Raw genomic sequence first — 22,177 nt, forward strand, 5'->3', positions numbered from 1 at the left:
AAGAAAGGAATGAAAGGATAGTGGTATCGGTGGTACCCCCCGCCACGGACCGAAATGTGATTGCAGAGTGTACATATGAATATTTTTCATAACATGGTTGGAAAGACGCTGAAACAGCAAGTCCTTCGAAAATCCTTTTTCGTAAAGTGTCCACACATGCGAAACAAAAACTGAGTTGGAATATAATCCTGGATTACAGTTATACTCAGTGACAAAGTATTTACTTTCTGTGACAGAGAAAAAGAAGCTGTTGTACATTTCTACTTCTGTGCATCGTCATCCGTCAGTGGTTGAAAACTGACATTCCGTCATTCCCAGGGAATGATGCCTCCATCTCGTAGATCACAAAGTAAACAAATTTGCTCACTGGTCTGTGGAACGTGTGACCAAATCGCGTCTGCAGACAGCGTGGGGATTGCGTGCTGACCGTTAACGTTTTCACTGGCGCAGCGTTCCAGGGCGTCCGCTCATTTTGCCGTAAAAACTCGGTGCTTGCGGAAGGTACTGCTGTTGTCTTCCGGAGAAAAGTGTTATAAAAGCACAATGGGATTCTGCATCCAGTACCTATACCGCGTATTTGCTTTGAAAATTAAGTGGGTTCGCATCAGATGCAGGGTGGTGGCAGTTGTCGATATCAGATGCTAGCACACAGGATAAGCATGTTTTAGTCTGGCGATATCGTCTAAATATCGTCAAAATACCACAATACAGTCAAGTTTGGATCTTCTACAGGGTGTTTCGCTATGTTTTGACGATTTCAAATTTGAATACCGCACACTAAAAACAAGATTCAGCGATGGTAACACCGTCTATTAGTTGTGTGAAGAGTCAAGTTTCATCCGAGATACAGATCAGTAATCATGTCGAAAGAGTCGAAGCACATCGTGCTTTCGCAGTGGTGTGCTATTTTCGCTAAGGCGAATCTGTCGTGCGCGTGCAACGTGCGTTTTTTCGGCATTTCAAGACTCACCCGAGGTATCTAATCCTTGCTCGTAGAACAATACTGAGTTAGGTAAGAAACTTCTGTACAACTGCCAGTGCATTGGGTCGAAAGTCAAATGGCCCTTGAAAAACCATCGGAACTGCCGAGAACATAGAATGTTTGCGCCGGCCAGGGTGGCCGAGCGGTTCTAGGCGCTTCAGTCTGGAACCGCGTGACCGATACGGTCGCAGGTTCGAATCCTGCCTCGGGCATGGATGTGTGTCATGTCCTTAGGTTAGTTAGGTTTAAGTAGTTTTAAGTTCTAGGGGACTGATGACCTCAGATGTTAAGTCCCATAGCGCTCAGAGCCATTTGAACCATAGAATGTTTGCGTAGCAGATTACATGCAAACCCTCGTCATTAGTCAGGGAAACTTTTTTTCAAAACGACGGTGCGACATGCCACACATTCGAGATGACCTTGCAAATTCTCTGTGAAGCGTTTGGTAATCACAAAATTTCCAAACGCGCTTGTATCGAATGGCCGTCCCGATTGCGCGATTTAACCGTGCCATACTTGACCTACGGTGTTATTTGAAGACGAGAGCGTACTCCGACAGGCCGAGAAGCTTGCAACAGTACAAATATCGAATTCACGATGAAATTTCCAGAATTTCTCTAGCAGTTACGAAAGATGTGTTCAAAAATTGTGTGAAACGCCTCGAGTATTGTGTAGCAGCCAATGGTCGCCATTTATCCGATGTAGTATTTCATAAATAAACTTTAATAAATGTTGTAACTCGTGTAAAATGTTCAACTTTGTTTCGAGATTATTTTTCGTGTTATTTAAATTTGAAACCGTCAAAGCATTGTGAAACATCCTGTATTTCAGTTTCGTCTACTTTCAGTAAATCTGTCGTCAGACTAACGTCAACCGTACTTTCTCCATACCTCTCTGTTCTGAGCATCATCCTTCATTTTCTTTTAACTTCTTCCTCTCTTCACATATATTAGTATTCCAAAGGTTTTTCCTCCTCTCTCTGTCTTTCCTTCTGCTTTCTCCGCCATGATTCTCTGTAGTAGACAATACCTACGCAATATGCGTCCCATCCAAAATGTTTTCCTCTTCTGTGTTATCCTCATAAAGTACACTTCCTCTCCTACCTTGCTCAGCACCTCGTTGCTCGTTCTACAGATCTATTTCACTTCATCCATTCTTCTCCATAATTACGTATCAATACAGTCTAAATATCTTTGTTGTTTCTGTCTGACTATCCAAGTTTCACAGCCATATAACAGATTCCACAGAAAACATTTGGCGAATATCTTGCTAAATGTAGTGGGTATGCTTCTGTTGTCAGCAAATCTCTCACTCGCCCGAAAGCAATCTTTCCCAGGGAGATTCTGTGTTTCACGCTCTCTGTACGACTTCCACTGCATATACTGGAATAAGTGAACCGGTTCTAATCTCATTCCACCTACTGATATATTAATCGTCCGTATCCTTTTCCGATTCATATCACTGTGGTCTTGCCAACATTCAGCTTCATACCAAACTCTTTACTCTCACTGACAATGCTCTTCATCATTACTTGGAGCACTTCCTCCGTTTCTGCCGGCACAGTCATATCAGCATCGTACTGGGTTTTTATTATTTATCTTCCTAATAAAAGTCCTTTTGACTTTTCCAAGGCGTTATTGATTAGCTCTTGACCATGTAGTGTTGGTGAAATATAGTAACCTTGACTCACACCTCTTCAGTATCATCTTCATCTATTCCAGCTAACGCCTCTGTCCCACATAGAGTTGGTGTATCATTTTCTGTCGTTCCAATCTATAACAGTGTCTTTCAGAGTCTTGTACAGCATACACTAGTAAATTTTGTCAAATGCTTTTTCCTAGTCGACAAAACAAATATAAATTTCTGTATTCATTTCCAAACATCTTTCTTCCATCATTAACAGACACCAAATTGCATCACTAAACCCTCTTCCTTTTCTACATCCGAACTGATCTTCTCCTATATTCCCCTCTCGTTTCCTTTTTCTCTCTGCACTGTGCTAGTCACAGCCTTGGTTACATTGCACTTACACTGAAGAGCGAAAGAAACTGGCACACCTGCCTAATATCGTGTAGGGCCCCCGCGAGCACGCAGAAATAGCGCAACACGACGTGCCATGCACTCGACAATTGTCTGAAGTAGTACTGGAGGGAACTGACACCATGAACCCTGCAGGCCTGTCTATAAATCCATAAGATTACGAGGGGTGGAGAACTCTTCTGAACAGCATGTTGCAAGGCATCCTAGATATGCTAAATAATGTTCATGACTGAGGAGTTTGGTGGCCAGCGGAAGTGTTTACACTCAGAGGAATGTTCCTGGAGCCACTCTGTAGCAACTCTGGATGTATGGGGTGTCGCATTGTCCTGCTGGAATGGCCCAAGTCCGTCGGAATGCACAATGGACATGAATGGATGCAGGTGATCAGACAGGATTCCTACGTATGTGTCACCTGGCAGAGTCGTATCTAGACGTATCAGGGGTCTCAAGTCACACGCCCCACACCATTACAGGGCTTCCACCAACTTCATCAGTCCCCTGCTGACATGCAGGGTCCATGAATTCATGAGGTTGTCTCCATATCCGTACATGTTTATCCGCACGATACAATTTTACGCGAGACTCGTCCGACCGGGCAACGTATTTCGAGTGATCAACAGTCCAATGTCGGTGCTGACGGGCCAAGGCGAGGCTCAAGGCTTTCTGTCGTGCAGTCATCAAGGTTACACGAGTGGACCTTGGGCTCCAAAAGCCATATCGATGATGTTTCTGTGAATGGTTCACACGCTGACACTTGATGGCCCAGCATTGAAATGTGCAGACACTTGTCTTCTACAGGAGTTCCCAACCGCATCGCCGTATTCTGTTTGATTGCATATCTCTGTATTTGAGTACGCTTGCCTGTACCAGTTTCTGTCGCCCTTCAGTGTAAAACTAATTGTCCTTTAATCTGTATACTGATAGGCATTCCGTTTGTTTGAAAAAGAAACCATGATGGTCGTAAGGAGATCTTCATGCCAGCTACCTTTGTCATATATTCTACTGATCAGATTTGTGATTCTAGTTATAGAATTATTCCCTAAGGCATTCTGTGCCTCAGATTGTATTTTATCACATCCTTTTCCTTTCCTTAATAACTTGGATCGCTTTCTCCACCTCTAATTTTACTGTTATTGGTCCCCAGCAATTTTCATCACAGTCTTCTTCATCCTCTCCCAGTCTTCATGATCTGCCATAGAATCATATCGATCTTCGGTGTATGGTTTCTATACACATTTGTTTCCTGCAGTATTCGTTGTTACCTTTCCCTGCTTGTTTAGCATTTCTTGTTTGCTAATTTTTCGCGCTATTTTCATTGTTATACACTTTGAAGCTCTGTATATTTGAGCAACGTTTCCTTCTCTTTCTAATTTTATACTTCCCCACATTGACTTTACATCCAATCTTCTCATGCTTTGTCAGTAGTCCTGCTCAGCTTCTTTGCCTTAAGTTTCCAGCATTGCATCTCAGACACATAGCTTATTCGGACTCATCTTTCCCATATTTTCTCCCATACTATTGGTAAATCGAACGGCTTCTTCATTTTTAAGTTTCGCTAGACTCCACTTCTTCACAAGTTGTTTCTTTTTAATGCGTTTCAGTCTCGTTCTTATGTCTGCTGCAAGGAAGTTGTGACCTCTATTGGCATCTGCTCCAGGGAAAGTTTCTACATCTACATCTACATTTATACTCCGCAAGCCACCCAACGGTGTGTGGCGGAGGGCACTTTACGTGCCACTGTCATTACCTCCCTATCCTGTTCCAGTCGCATATGGTTCGCGGGAAGAACGACTGTCTGAAAGCCTCCGTGCGCGCTCTAATCTCTCTAATTTTACATTCGTGATCTCCTCGGGAGGTATAAGTAGGGGGAAGCAATATATTCGATACCTCATCCAGAAACGCACCCTCTCGAAACCTGGCGAGCAATCTACACTGCGATGCAGAGCGCCTCTCTTGCAGAGTCTGCCACTTGAGTTTATTAAACATCTCCGTAACGCTATCACGGTTACCAAATAACCCTGTGACGAAACGCGCAGCTCTTCTTTGGATCTTCTCTATCTCCTCCGTCGAACTGATCTGGTACGGATCCCACACTGATGAGCAATACTCAAGTATAGGTCGAACGAGTGTTTTGTAAGCCACCTCCTTTGTTGATGGACTACATTTTCTAAGCACTCTCCCAATGAATCTCAACCTGGTACCCTCCTTAAGAACAATTAATTTTATATGATCATTCCACTTCAAATCGTTCCGCACGCATACTCCCAGATATTTTACAGAAGTAACTGCTACCAGTGTTTGTTCCGCTATCATATAATCATACAATAAAGGATCCTTCTTTATATGTATTCGCAATACATTACATTTTTTTAAGACATCCTGGTGCTGTTTTTAAATTTTTGATTGGTTAATATGTGATCTATCTGGTACCTGGCTATATCACTAGGACTATTCCATGTATACAGTCTTCGTTTATGATTCCTTAACTGGGATCTGGCTGTGAGCACATCACTCTGGAATATTTCTTCTCAGAAATATACATTCAGTGAAGGGTTTTGTCCAATGTGAATCGGAATACCACAATTGTCTTGAATGTGGTGGTTTCACATTGCCTTCCGCATCCTATGCCGTTGACCTCCAATACATTCTTCCTTATTTAAAATGATTTCTCATTTCAAGGGTATGAAGGTGCCCTGAACTTTTTAAGACCCAAGAGAATTTCTCTTACTTTATGTCTATGAAATATGAAATGTATGGACCAGAGAGCCCACAAATGTTAAGAAGCACTTGTAATACTTTCTATGATAGTAAAGGAATACTTCACATTTTTTCTGTGCCTAGCAAGGACATGCCTTGCTGTTTCGTGTCGTCTCCTGTTCTTCAACTTTCGCTATGTAAGCATCTATCTTGTTAGATCTTAAGAACTATGACTACATTTACATTTTCTTAAATTCACATCTTTAAGATGTATTTAATTAATACCCCAACATATACTTTTCCATTAATCTCTTGTAATTAGTACCTTTGTTTACAGCTATTCGTGAAAAAAATGCAAAAGTGCTGACGCGGAGCCCATCCGCCATTGGCGTTATCCAGATACTGATTAGCAAATTGTCATATACACTCCTGGAAATTGAAATAAGAACACCGTGAATTCATTGTCCCAGGAAGGGGAAACTTTATTGACACATTCCTGGGGTCAGATACATCACATGATCACACTGACAGAACCACAGGCACATAGACACAGGCAACAGAGCATGCACAATGTCGGCACTAGTACAGTGTATATCCACCTTTCGCAGCAATGCAGGCTGCTATTCTCCCATGGAGACGATCGTAGAGATGCTGGATGTAGTCCTGTGGAACGGCTTGCCATGCCATTTCCACCTGGCGCCTCAGTTGGACCAGCGTTCGTGCTGGACGTGCAGACCGCGTGAGACGACGCTTCATCCAGTCCCAAACATGCTCAATGGGGGACAGATCCGGAGATCTTGCTGGCCAGGGTAGTTGACTTACAGCTTCTAGAGCACGTTGGGTGGCACGGGATACATGGGGACGTGGATTGTCCTGTTGGAACAGCAAGTTCTCTTGCCGGTTTAGGAATGGTAGAACGATGGGTTCGATGACGGTTTGGATGTACTGTGCACTATTCAGTGTCCCCTCGACGATCACCAGTGGTGTACGGCCAGTGTATGAGATCGCTCCCCACACCATGATGCCGGGTGTTGGCCCTGTGTGCCTCGGTCGTATGCAGTCTTGATTGTGGCGCTCACCTGCACGGCGCCACACACGCATACGACCATCATTGGCACCAAGGCAGAAGCAACTCTCATCGCTGAAGACGACACGTCTCCATTCGTCCCTCCATTCACGCCTGTCGCGACACCACTGGAGGCGCGCTGCACGATGTTGGGGCGTGAGCGGAAGACGGCCTAACGGTGTGCGGGACCGTAGCCCAGCTTCATGGAGACGGTTGCGAATGGTCCTCGCCGATACCCCAGGAGCAACAGTGTCCCTAATTTGCTGGGAAGTGGCGGTGCGGTCCCCTACGGCACTGCGTAGGATCCTACGGTCTTGGCGTGCATCCGTGCGTCGCTGCGGTCCGGTCCCAGGTCGACGGGCACATGCACCTTCCGCCGACCACTGGCGACAACATCGATGTACTGTGGAGACCTCACGCCCCACGTGTTGAGCAATTCGGCGGTACGTCCACCCGGCCTCCCGCATGCCCACTATACGCCCTCGCTCAAAGTCCGTCAACTGCACATACGGTTCACGTCCACGCTGTCGCGGCATGCTACCAGTGTTAAAGACTGCGATGGAGCTCCGTATGCCACGGCAAACTGGCTGACACTGACGGCGGCGGTGCACAAATGCTGCGCAGCTAGCGCCATTCGACGGCCAACACCGCGGTTCCTGGTGTGTCCGCTGTGCCGTGCGTGTGATCATTGTTTGTACAGCCCTCTCGCAGTGTCCGGAGCAAGAATGGTGGGTCTGACACACCGGTGTCAATGTGTTCTTTTTTCCATTTCCAGGAGTGTATTTTATCGTGCACCAATGAACCTTCAGTCTCTAAGAAACGAAGTAGACACTCGAGTAACCATACAGAATAACGCAATTGACCGATCGCGATATGCACACACCTTTCCAAAATTACGTTGTGGCCACGTCTGTAACTTTGCGTCTGGAGATATAGGAAATCACAACAGGAATGCTGAGGAGGCAATGGCTGTTGCACTCTCGGTTCAAAAGAGAACGCGCAAATGACAGACAAAAGTTCATAGAAATTCGTGGGTCTGTAAAAAGATCGATGCGCGGAGCTAACAATAACTACCGCCGTCATACCGAAGAAAAGATCTGGTCCAGAACCCGAGAATGATCTAGTCCAATGTAAAATCGCTAGTAGGAGCTATGGCATCCATCCAGACACCCGTTGACCAGTCTGTTGTGGCTGTAGAAGATAGCAAAACGAAAGCCGAAGGTTTAAATTCGGCACGAAATCGTTCACGCACGAAAATCGGCCAAACATTCTGTCGTTTGATCACAGCAAAGAGACCCGTATGGACGACATGGTAATAAGACTTCCTGACGTTGAGAAACAAATGAAAGCGTTGAAAACAAGTAAGTCGCCAGGTCCGGACGGAATTCCAATTCGGTTTTTCAAAGAGTACTCTACGGCACTGGCCCCTTACTTAGCTTACATTTATCGTGAATCTCTCAACCAGCACAAAGTGCCAAGCGACTTGAAAGAAACGCAGGTGAGTCCTCTGTACAAGAAGGGTAAAAGAACGGAACTGCAAAATCCTATTGATTTGCTGCAGAAATCTAGGACATATACTGAGTTCGAATACAATAAATTTCCTAGAGACCGAAAAGCATATGTCCACCAATCATCAGGGTTTTAGAAAGCCTCACTCGTGTGAAACTCAGCTTGCTCTTTTCTCACATCATATACTGTGAACTATGGAAGGAGTGAAACAGGCATATTCCATATGTCTAGATTTGCGGAATGCATTTGACACGGTATCTCACTGAAGACTATTAATGACAGAATCCAGTATGTTGTCCTCGACAGCGAATGTTCATCTGAGACATGGGTATCGTCAGTAATGCCCCAGGGAATTGTGTTAGTACCGCAGTTATTTTATACGTATGGTGGACGGGGTAAGCAGCAGTCTGTGGCTGTTTGCCGATGATGCTGTGGTATATGGGAAGGAGTCGTCGTTGAGTGACTCTAGGAGGCTGCAATACGACTTAGAAAAAATTTCTAGTTGGTGTGATGAATAGCTGCTAACCCTAAATATAGAAAAATTATGTTAATTCAGATGAGTTGTAAAAACAAACGCATAATGTTTGAGTACAGTATCAGCAGGCGCTGTTTGACACAATAACGTCGATTAAATATCTAGGAGTGACTTGCAAAGAGGTATGAAATGGAAAGAGCACATAAATACTGTAGTAGGGAATGCGAATGGTCGACTTCGGTTTATTGGGAGAATACCGCAAATAGGACGTTGGTACGACCTATTCTTGGGTACTGCTCGAGTGTTTGGGATCTGTACGAGGTCGGTTTAATGGAAGACACCGAAACAATTCAGAGGCTGGCTAATATAGATTTATTACCGGTAGGTTCGAAACACCCAAGTGTTACGGAGATGCTTCGGGGACGCAAGTGAGAATCGCTGGACAGAAAGCGACGTTCTTTTCGAGGAGCACTTCTCAGAAAACTTAGAGAACCAGAATTCGAGGCTGACTGAAGAACGATTCCACTGCCGCCAACGTACATTTCGCGTAAGGACAACGAAGATCAGATTAAAGACATTAGGACTCGAACGGAGGCATACAGATCGTTGTTTTTCTCTTGCTGTGTTTGCAAGTGGACCAGAAAAGGAAATGACCAGTAATCGTACAGGATACCCTCCTCGCGCACTAGACCCTTGCTTGCGGATTATGTGTGTAGATTTAGAATCAACAAGCAATACTTGGCTAATTCAGTTAACATTGCTGTGTTGACTTCCTGCTGGGAAGTGGTAGGTGATTACAACTAGCAGTACGGAAATACTTGAGGTAAGAGAAGAATTAGTATTGCGCTTCATTGCTAAAATTACCGAGTGCTAGACTGCTTTTCTTACGCTTTTATTCAGAAATTCAGCAGTACATTATTCTTCCTACCTTAGGTGGCTACATATTTTCACATTATACAGTTTACAGCTAATAACAGTGAACGCAACAATACGCATTTTAGCTGATGTAAGAAGTACGACTTTTACCCATCTCGCGCATAATAGCGTGTTCCATTATTGAAGCAAAAGGTAGTTGTGCTTTAGCCATCCTTCAACGATAGTATTAATATTTTCCGCTGCGAGTTAACGCTATTTAAAGCAAAAAATGCTTCACAGCATTTTGTTAATTTCTAAACATTATGGTGAATATGAGGCAGAAACAAATAATGAACGAAGCAAATCTTAATAATATATTTTCGAACTATGAAAGCAGTGAAATGGAAAGCAACACCATTATGGAAGACATTAATGCTTCAGCGTGTGAAATGATTACGCCGGATGAAAATAACATAATTCAGCTACATACTGAAAGATGACAAATGCAACGGTTCCACCTTCAGCTGACCTGCCGATTTCACCAGCACAGAATTCTGCTGAACTCACTACGCATGGAATGATGCAAAAAATTGATACCTGGGAGGCCAAAAGCAACGAACAAGCTCTCGATATCCACCTCTTCCAATCCAACGCCGTGGGATGGTGTTGTTAAGATAACGCCATACCTCAAGGTGAACGTGAGGCGGGGCGCCGTCATGCATAAAAATGAAGTCGCTGAAATCTTCGTGAAGTTGAGGAAACAACCAATGTTGCAACACGTTTAGGTATGACTTTCCAATCAGTTTCCTCTGCAAAAAAGAAAGTTCCATAAACCGTATGAACAGAAACGGCACAAAACACATTCAATTTCGGCGAGTCTCTCTCGGGTTGGACGACGACGAGGCCAGGATTATGGACCCCAAATTCTGACGCTATGGTGATTTACTTTACCATATAGATGAAACGTCGATTGCTCTGAAAAGATGAGCCGTTCGGAAAAAGTGTCCTCTGCCATGTGCTGGAGAACTGAGATGCAAAATCTGTACCTCCCCTTACGGTCGCCGGGATGCAGTTGCTGCAGCAACTGTAACTTGGAAGGCTTCATATGCAGGCGTCGTTTCAGAACACGTTGTTTGAGGAAGTTGAAGTTCCCGACCAGCACGTCTTGTAGGCTTGCGAGGGCTCCGTGTAAACGCATCTCGGATGCTCTCGACATTTTCATCAGATCTGGGTATCCGACCAGTGCTCTTCCCATTGCATATGCAACCATCTTCCAAGAATTTCGTGTACCAGTCATAAGTCTGCTTGTGCAGAGGCGGCTTCTTGCTGAATCGACGGCGGAATGCACGTTGCACTTCAACAATGAATTGACTTCACGCAAATTCCAACACACAAAGTGATTTCTCTTGTGATGTAGTCACCACGTTGCTACAAACAGCACTGCAGCTGTGGCACACGTTGAACCTTCCTCATCCAGTGACATGCGCAATATGTTTCTAACTTTCAGGGGCACTACTGCTGACACATGAGACAGAGGCGGGGGGGGGGGGGGAGGGGGCACTACTGCACATCGCTTCTTTTTTCGAACACCTTTTGTAAATGTGATAAGTTGTAAACGTAGAAGTTAGAAAATGATTGCCCTCTCTGCAACCAAGCAAAAGCTGTACTTAGTTTGTGTTTCTTCCTTTTTACCCTTCTTTTTTTTTGTTTACAGACTTTATTTAGTAGAGTAAACGTAGGTTATTTACTGGTAACGTGACAATTTGGAAGCTTGTACTCTCTTAGTTGTGAGGCAATGCGCTAGCTTTTTGTTGTGCAGTACTTTGCAATAAACCAGCGGAGACAGCGAGACTTGTAAATGAAATAATAAATATTACTCAGAACAGACATATAATTGTCTAACGAAATAAAAAAGTACTTCTGCCACACGAAAGATGCGAACATACAGCCTCATGTGCCATAGTAATAGCCGGTCGCGGTGGTCTAGTGGTTCTAGGCGCGCAGTCCGGAACCGCGGGACTGCTACGGTCGCAGGTTCGAATCCTGCCTCGGGCATGGATGTGTGTGATGTCCTTAGGTTAGTTAGGTTTAAGTATTTCTAAGTTCTAGGGGACTGATGGCCACAGAAGTTAAGTCCCATAGTGCTCAGAGCCTTTTGAAGCCATAGTAATACACGCAGGCTCGGAGCCACACCGATGCCAATGTTTTACTTGGTGCAATGTGCAGGCACTCTAACGGCGAGATTAGGATCGACAAGCACAACCACTGCACATGCGGCGAGGTACATCATCTGCGGACGTCACGTGTTCAATATTTGTCGTCAATTTTTCGGGTGTTCCCGACATTTGCGGCCCCATGTGTTTCGTGTTTTGTTTCTTGTCTCAGCGTCATCTACGTCGCTTCGTGAGTTTTTAGAATGCTAGTAAGACTCACAGATATACAGGGTCTAATAATCAAGGGATCACCAATTTAGTATTGGAGGGCAGCGTGGAGGGTAAAAATCGTAGATGGAGACCAAGAGATGAATACACTAAGCAGATTCAGAAGGATGTAGGCTGCATTACGTACTGGGAGATGAAGAAGCTTGCACAGGATAGAGTAGCATGGAGAACTGCATCAAACCAGTCTCAGGACTGAAGACCACAACAACAGCAACAGTAACCCATGTGCTTGCAACGGTCGTACTGATCGCTGGAACAGCTGATGTTACCTATAATCAAGCAATGACATACGTTGCATTGCAAAGGAAACGTGTAAAACATAACACTGGCGGTGCACAACGTAACCAGACGTCAGGAAGTGAGCATGTTCCCCATGAGTCTAATGTTCAGTCGTTTAAAAATTCAAAATTATTTTGAAAACCAGTGTACATAAATCAAACGTACGCAAAAACCCTGCAATAAACGAAAACGTTTCCATCAATATATACGACGGAGAAAGGATGTTAATGTTCGAAAAGAGTTTCAGCATACTTTTTCACTCATTTGTCTCCGATAGAGTTACTACAATTAAAAAGATCATCAACATGTCTGTAGCTAAAAGTGATCGACTTGCACTAAGTAAAGAATCAGTATAACTAAAATTTCTCTCAGAAGTAGACAAAATGCATGTATACACAATACTTCTCCGGCGACTTTCTGAAGAGTAGGAAACTTTTGGCCGCTCGTTTTCCAGTAAGAAGCCACATTTTCTTCCATTTTGCAGTTCTGGTTTAAATATCTCTGCAACACGTCTATTGGAGCAATACTATCATCGACATCTGCCCACGAAGGAAACTTCTTTACTTTGTCTGATAATTGAGTTCTTGTGGAATTTGATGAATGAATTCCCTTTTCGTGGCTTTTCCGATGGTAAAAGTACAAAAGCTCTTTAATACATCATTTTGCAAACAGCACCATTGTGATCCCCGCTCTAAATATGAAAGTTTATTGAAACTAAAACCAGAAGTCCTGTTGTTGAAGGTATTTAAACTATTTTATTCAGTTTCAGGGCTCCGCCAAGGTCTCTCACAAATTCGATCTGTCAATCTCACAAAGTATTCTCATGTATTCGGCTATGCGTTAAGGGAAGGAACATCGACTCTGAACGTACGAGGCTTGAACTTAATTCTATGACCGACCTCGGGAGTCGTCAGTTCTCTTTGGAACTGGCCACTCATGAGTTATTACCATAGCAATAAATGGATTCTACATCTTACCTCTGCCATTACTTTACGCCTCCTACCTTCAGATATCAGTTTTAAATGACGAATGGTGGCGAGAGGAAAGCTGCTACCTCACAGAATCTCTGGACAAACAGCTCTTCATCTAAGTATAATTTGAAGCGTTTATATAAAAGCCCGATTTCAGAAGTTTCTCTGTCCTCGGGCGCCTGACTCAATTGCTTTAACATTGTCATCGTCCATGTCTACAGAAGGTGCAGTGTAGGTGATTTCTCCAGTTCTAATTCCTTGGACGCCACTTTGAAGAGCTACAAAAACCCTTATGTTTTAAAAGCTATAAAATAAACGATTGCGTATAAGAATTACAGTAATAGAATAGCATACATACCATGAAAGGTTCGTTCATCAACGTGATACCAGTTCCTTCAGTTCAGGCTATTTCTCTCTTCTCAGAGAGCTTTTCACACAAAGACATTCTAACATTGTCAGCTGCTTAGTCCAGCGAGTACCGTTAGACTGGCTCAGTGATCTATCAAGAGCATTAAGAAGACCACTTTTCTATACGTAAGTGACGCGTTCTTTCGCCGCAGTCAAAAGGCCATGAAGTTATGGACAATTGCCGCATACATAATCCGCATTAAATTTATTTAGTAGCACTGTATTTAGCATATAGCAGGAACAATTCAATCGTGAATAATGGCGCAGTGCAGCGACAATGTTGGTACCTTGATCAGTGGGACAATTGACGCATGTATACTGGGCATTAAAATCATTGGATACCAAGGGACAGCCGGCCGGAGTGGCAGTGCGGTTCTAGGCATTACAGTCTGGAACCGAGCGAGCGCTACGGTCGCAGGTTCGAATCCTGCCTCAGGCATGGATGTGTCTGATGTCATTAGGTTAGTTAGGTTTAATTAGTTCTAAGTTCTAGGCGACTGATGACCTCAGAAGTTAAGTCGCATAGTGCACAGAGCCCTTTTACCAAGGGGCATAAATCATGTAAACAATTCTCTTAGAATGTTACCGCTTGTTTTTTGGTTCATCTGGAAACTAGGTTGTAAAGACAATGCGAGATCTAAGAGTCCAAACAATAAAACAGGAGACAGTGCATGTCAGATAATTGTTTCTTCTCGCGCTCATGCTGAATGTCCACATGTCCGTAGTTGCAGAGTATGCGCCTTCTGTTATATGAGCAATTACCTCAGGCATAATTATATGTTGTAGGCTTTTAACGCTTTCTGCCATGTACAGCGACACAGTTGTGGGGTCAGATATAATGGCTCTACTCACCGATCATAGCCCATAGATCGCAACTGCGGTCAGTACTTCCAACAGTCCGTAGGCTGCAGCACACCAGTGCTTGCACACGACACTGTTGCAGTAACGTCACCGGCTCGCTCAGTTGGGGTGACGTCAGGGACTCGCTCGGCCCGAGACTGCTGTAGTCCAGTGCGGCCGCAGCTCGCGGCGGGGCCTCTGTGCACGACTCTGCACCCTAATGCCCGTCTGAACTCAGTGCGGCTGTCCCGGCTGAACCGGCAGCGTGAGGCAAGGATCACACGTCTGTCATGGCTACGGTCCTGGACGGATGCCCAGCTCTGCTACAAAGTGCACAACCAGAGCTCGCACTCAGCCGGTTGTTACCGACCGATTGACATCATACAAGCCAACTGCGACGTCACTTCACCAGTGGCTGCATCAGTTCCCCACAGGCAGACACGTCCCTGAACTGACTTAACCTCTTAACCTCAGAACAATGAGTCCTCTGATATTTTTAGTTATTCTATCTTGTACAAGTATCTCCTGTGCCAATGACAATGATTTGTGAAACTGTTTATTGACAACAAATCAAACTGAGTATTGTTTTTTCTTGTATACACCAATCCCGTAATTTTGTTGTACTTACGACTTGAATGACTACTCATGTAACAGCCAGTATCGCAGAAAATTTAAGACACCAAGGAAAATTTTCTTTCTTTATGTTTATAAAATACATGTATACCAGAAATCCACAGATGTTAGTAAGTACATGAAATACTTTCTACAACAATGAAGAAGAGAGAAGGCTTCACATTTTGTCTGCGATCAGCTAGGAGATGCCTTCCTGTTTCGTATCGTCCTTTGTTCTTCAGCTTTCGCTATGTATGCATCTATCTCGTTAGCTCTTAAGAACTATGAATACACGACGGGCTTTTGAAAAGTCCGTGCAAAAATTAAAGCTGCTTACATGTTTGCTGTAAACCTTTTATATTTTTCAACATAGTCTGCTTTTTGACTTATACACTTCGTCCAACCATGTTCTAATTTATTGATCCCTTCCGAATAAAAGAAATTGTCTGAGTCTGCAAAATAGCTAATAGTTGCTGCAATCACCTCCTCGTTTGAATACAGTCTTTGCCCCACCAGACATCTCTTCAAATTGGGGAACAAATAGTAGTCCGAGGGAGCCAAGTCTGGGGAATAGGGGGGGGGGGGCAGATGTGAAACGATTTGGAATTATATTCCCATTAATTTTATGATCACAACAGCTGAGGTGTGTGCTGGTGATTTGTCGTGCTGGAAAATGATGGTCCAGTAACAATAAATAATATTCACCCGTAATAGTTTTAACATTTTCCAGATAGTCGATGAGGATTATCCCTTGCGAATCCCAAAAGACAGTCGTCATAACCTTTCTGGCCGAAGGAATGGTCTTCGTTCTTTTTGGTGCAGATACTCCCTTGGTAACCCATTGTTTAGATTGTTGTTTGGTTTCAGGAGTGTAGTAATGAATCCATGTTTCATCCACAGTGACGAAACGACGCTCAAATTCCTGCGGATTCCTCTGAACAGCTGCAAACCATCCTTGCAAGACTTCGCATAATTCCGTTTTTGGTCAAGCATGAGCAATCGCGGAACGCATCTTGCGGATACCATTATCATGTTAAAATATTCATGCAAAACTTTACATACCTGTTCATTCGAGATAACCACAGCACTAGCAATCTAATGCATCTTAACTCTTCTCTCAGCCATCACCATATCATGGATTTTATGAATGATTTCAGGAGTCGTAACCTCCACTGGGCGTCCAGGACGTTCAGCATCACTTGTGCCCATACGGCCATTCCTGAAATTTTGAAATCACTCATAAACTGTTCTAATCGAAGACGCAGAGTCACAGTAATGTTTATCAAGCTTCTCTTTAGTCTCCTGGGACGTTTTGCCATTCGTACAGTAAAGTTTAATCAACACACGAAATACTTTTTCCTCCTTGTTTTGACAATCACATGACTTCCTTGATTCACACAAATGCCAAAGAATTAGTCCAATATGACTGAAACTTGGTGTGCGTTCTTTCCAAAGATGCTAGTAACTAAACAAGACCTCGATAGGCGCCAGTGGTTCCATCTCTCGGACTTTGCACAGACTTTTCAACCGTATATTTAAATTAACACCTTTCAGATGTTTTAATTTAACAAACTAAACATTGTATTAATGTCTTTATCAGCTTTGTATACAGCTATTCGTAAAAGAAATGCAGAACTGCTCACGTGGAGCCCGTCCGAGATTGGTGGGATAAAAATACTGATTAGCAATTTATCAGATCTCTTATGGTGCACCAAAGAACCTACAGACTTTCAGAAACGAAGTCCGATACTCAATTAACGATTGATCGATCGCGTTATGCACTTGCCTTAGGAAAATTACATTTGAGCAACATCAGTTACTTTGCGTTTCTCTCGAACACAGACCTGGAGTAATAGGAAATCACAACAGGGATCAACAAGCACTGCTCGGTAAATTTCAATTGACATTACTGAGCTGACTACCTGCTGGGAAGTGGTAGGTTAACACGACTATCTTCTTTACATTCTCTATGTTCCTTCCACCCTCGCAATCAGGCAAGGTAACAGTTACAGCTCACAACTTCAACTCGCTCATCCACCTACCAGAGAGGTTGTTGGTATTTTTGGGTAGGGACCACTTTTACTGTGGTCACTCCATGTGTGGTTGCAGTTTAACGTCATACCAGAGACTCATCTGTTTACAACAACAAAATACTACAAGAACACCTACATCAGTTCTTCGCATCGGCCAATAGTGTGAGATAAATACCTTTTCTCATACGAGAACGAGCAGCGTCGGTAGTTTGGAGCAATATAGAAACGTCTTTTGCCATGTCAACAGCCGAGGGCGCTGAAACGCATTAGTTCTACTTTACTCATGAGTTCTCCCAGTAAAGAACTTCTAAAATTGTGGACCAGAAGCCTACCTCTCCCTCCTACCCACTTGCACAATGTTGTTGTTGTGGTCTTCAGTCTGCAGACTAGTTTGATGTAGCTGCCCAAGCTAGTCTATTCTGAGCAAGCCTCTTCATCTCTGCACAGCTAATGCAATGTGCATCAGTTTGAACCTGCTAACTGTGTTCAAGACTTTGTCTCCCTCCATAGTTTTAACATCCCTCCCACCCTCAGCACACACATATACACACTTCTCATCATTACCAAACTGACAAGTCCTTGATGCCTCAGGATATGCGCTATGAAACGAAGTTGTACCATAAATTTGTTGCTTACCCCAGTTCTTATCAGTTATTCGATCTGCAGTGCCACCACTATTTTTTGGCGGTACTGAGTAAAATTGTGTATTTGCAATGGGTGTTGCAAAACATCTTGGGAGTGAGCCATCTAAGAGCGAACCAAACATCATTACGTCAGGTGCAGCAATGCCACAGGCAGATTCCCACACTGTGCTCCAGGAAAGGGGCTGGCACCGCCATTTACGACGACACAGCAGAAAGGCGTTGGTAGGTCAGTAACTACATATCCAATCAACAGACTTCTTATGGTCTACATGGGTACAAGCTGTGATTTGCAAAGCAGGAATGCTCTGTCCCAACATAAATTACCATTATTTTCAGTCAAAGGTGTCTCAGTCTGGTAGCTACTATTTAAGAAAAGAGGTGTTGCCGCTGCACGAGGCTACATGAGGCTACAAGCAGCCATCATGGAATTTGGCCTCCATTAACTGTGGGCCCCCACTGATGGTTTTAAGATCAGTGCTGTGAGCTTAGCATCTTTCAGCCCGTGGGCTAACTACCAGGTGCAACCAGCCTTCAGCCATAGAAGGCATTCGTTTGACACCATGGCTACCTGTTGCGTCACTTCCTTAACACTCGCTGTCTTAAGCACACACTGTGGAGGACGTTGCACCACAGAATATTCTAGTTTGTTCTTCAGTAAAATGTATGACTGATAGTGAAGTTTTTATGAGTAGCCATCGATCATCATCCCGACGACAATTCACCACCTCAACTCAGACTTCCACGTGTAGAGATCATGCATCCCGGACCTCCACATTTTGATGTCAGAAGTATGAGTCACGTCTAAATTTCAGTGACAAGGGAACCTTACCAGCCACCCTCCCTGGAGACGATGACTGTCGACTACCTCAGTGTTGCAGTTTCGTCGACACACAGCTTCAGTGTGCGGTGGGTGACTGCACTGACTGTTCTATTTTTCTCCCTGAGAGTATCACATGCAGGAAGCCCATCTTTTAGCAGCTTTCCAGTTCTGTTTTCATGTGTGACATGTGGTAAGTAAACTAAGACTGTGTTCTGAGGATGTTTAAATATGAATGTTATTTTTGCCTATCATCAATGAGTGTGGCTCATTGTCCGGAAGTGTTTTAGCAAGGTTTATGATCGGGCCGACAAGCCTTGTGCCAGTGGATATGGAGACTGTCAGAACCGACAACACTTGCAGTGTAATGCGTGATGCAGGCGAAGGCTGCTGTGCAATCCCAGGGCTAGAGTTTCTCATCAAGCATCATACCGAAACTGACTTTCGCTGATGTGCGTTGGAACTCAGGGGGATAATGTTCAAGCTGGGGGATGCTGTCACCATTGAAATACTGTCGCTAGGTTCGTTTGTCATGAAGGATAAATGCAGGCAAAATCACTAAGGCTTCATTTGCATGATATAGTGCCACAAGGCACGGGGAAGTTGCTTTAGGTGACCTAAAGTGTTGCTACCTTATACTATTCTGGACTTTGCCTCCGGGTAGAGAGTCGTTGTTGATCACGCTGCATTCGGTGATTGAGAGCACTTCTTTGTCTATACTCACGTTGAGACATTTAAATCCCGTGCTTGTGTCTGGGAGTTCGTGTTTCTTCTCTGTAGAATACAGAGAGGAGAAGATAGTATTAAATTATACTAGTCAGAGGACCGCCTTCTGCTGTCATAGTGTTTGAACGAGTTTTTTATTTTGTGGCCGGAGTTCTTCCATTGTCGCAGACATGTACGAGAACCATCATTCCGACGCATGGGACGCAGTACATTCGGTGATATTGATTGCTTCGGCTTATTAGAGCTATGATCTCGTAAGTTTCATATCCACTGAGGTTGCACACCACTGTTGATCATCTTTGACAGTAGTCTTCCAGTGTTTGGGACGTAGATGATATCAGTGATCTCGCGTTATTTAAATTATATCGCACAGCCATAAAAAGGGGCAGATTTGGGCAGTTGATCAACAATATTAGTCAGGAAATTCATTTCTATTTGTTTATGTCCATTGCACATTGACATATAATAGTTTCTAACATATAAACAGGTTTTAATTTACAATGAATGTATAAGCAGAAACATTAATATTTAGTAGTCTCTTGTTCCCTTAATCACTCTCTTATTTTTATGTTGTAATTTACATGTTAAAGAGCAAGAAGGAGGAAATAATATCACATTTAAGAGATCCTAAGATCTGCTTCAGGTGGTAATCAGACAGGGCCAAATCTTTACTTTCGCGTTCAGTATTTTCCATTGTGCACATTCATTTTATACCCGCCTGGTGCAGCATCATGGAAACCATACAAATACCTTCAAGAAATACTTCCTAACACTTAAATTTATATTCGATATTAGCAAATCACTCTTTTTCATTAATACTTTTCTTGCTATAGTCAGTCTTCATTTTATATCCTCTCTACTTCGGCCATCATCATTTATTTTGCTGCCCAATAGTCCTTTTAGTGTCTCATTTCGAAATCAGATTCACTTAACACTATCTGATTTAACCCTCGCAATAGCAAGGGATAGGGAAGGGGTACTTTATGCCTACCTTTTCAGAAAACCGTAATTTGGTCATATACATTATATTTTATAATTTTGAAAAAGATATATTTGTAATTTTTAATGATTTCTTCTACCAGATTCTGCAGTTGTTTTAAATTTTTCGGTAAAACTTAACGCAAAAATTTAGGTCTTGTCAGTGGATGTGAATTATCAGAACAGGTGTCATATTCATATTTTCAGGTTTAGGACACTTGTTACACATAAATATATCTTTAAAAAGAATGCTGTGAGTAAAAGACAACGAAAATTAGCGAAATCCGAATATCTTTGTGTTGGTCATATATTACGCCCACCTTTTGTAGTACACGTTATGGAAAATCCGTTGGTACTGCTAGGTTTATTTTGAATACGTTCCAAAATTTCAAACTTTCATTTAGGACAACATGGATTCCAAAGGATTAACGTGTTACCAGTTGTGGAGGAACATGTAGGAATGGCCGTCTCTCCTGTTTCAGAACATTAAATGTTATTTTTATAACTTCCAGAAGAGCAGAGTACATTGAGATAACTATTTCTAGATCGAAAGGTAACCCACTTCCGTTCGAGCCCACTAGCGAGAACAAAGAGAAAAGACGGTTGGAGATGCAGTAAAGGGGAATCATTTTCTTGACATTACGCCTCTTATCTTCAGATATCATTTTTAAATGACGAATAGTGGCCAGAGGAAAGTTGCTACCTCAAAGTATGTCATGACAAATACCTTTTCATTTAAATATAATTTAGGCGTTTATGTAAAAGTCCGATTTCAGAAGCTTCTCTGTCGTGCTTTAACGTTGTCATTGTGCATGTCAACAGAAGGTGCAGTGCTAGTGTTTTCCCCCGTTCTAACTCCTTGGACGCAGTTTTGAAGAGCTACAGAAACCCTCTGCATGGTGTCAGGTCTTTCAGTTCGGGATATTTCTCCCTTCTTAGAGAGCTTTTCGCACAAAGTGTTTTTGAAGCTGTAAAATAAACCATTGCGTATAAGAATTACAGTAATCTAATAGCGTACATAACGTAAAAAGTTTTTTCATCAGCGTAATATCAGTTCCTTCATTTTGGGCTATTTCTCCCTTCTCAGAGTGGTTCTTGCACAAGGACATTCTAACATTGTCAGCTGCTTATTCCAGGGAGTATCGTTAGAGTGGCTCTGTTATCTATCAAGAGCATTAAGTAGATTACTTTTCTTTACGTAAGTGACGCGTTCTTTCGCCACAGTCAAAAGACCATGTATTATGTACAACTGACGCATATATATTTCGCATTGAATTTATTTCATAGGCCTGTATTTAGCATATGGCCGGAACAATTCAATCGTGAATATATCGCGCAGTGTAACGACAATGTTGGTACCATGATCAATCGTGTGCTGTATGGTTCAAATGGCTCTGAGCGCTATGGTACTTAACTTTCAAGGTCATCTATCCCCTAGAACTTAGAACTACTTAAACCTAACTAACCTAAGGACATCACACGCATCCATGCCCGAGGCAGGATTCGAACAAGCGACCATAACGGTCACACAGTTCCAGACTGAAGCACATAGAACCGCTCATCCACTCCGGCAAACGTGTGCTGTATGTCTTTCCACGTAGAGTGTGGATACCATGAGGCATTAATCGACTGAACATTTCTCTTAGAATTTACCGACCGTTTTGGTTCATCTGGAAACTAGGTTGTAAACAAAATGCTAGATCTGAGAGTCCAGTCAATAAAACAGGAGACAGTACATGTCAGCTAATAGTTTCTTCTCGCGCTAGACGTCCACATGTCCGTAGTTGCTGAGTATTCACCTTCT

This window comes from Schistocerca americana, chromosome X (assembly GCF_021461395.2).
Source record: "Schistocerca americana isolate TAMUIC-IGC-003095 chromosome X, iqSchAmer2.1, whole genome shotgun sequence".
Taxonomy (NCBI): Eukaryota; Metazoa; Arthropoda; class Insecta; order Orthoptera; family Acrididae; genus Schistocerca; species Schistocerca americana.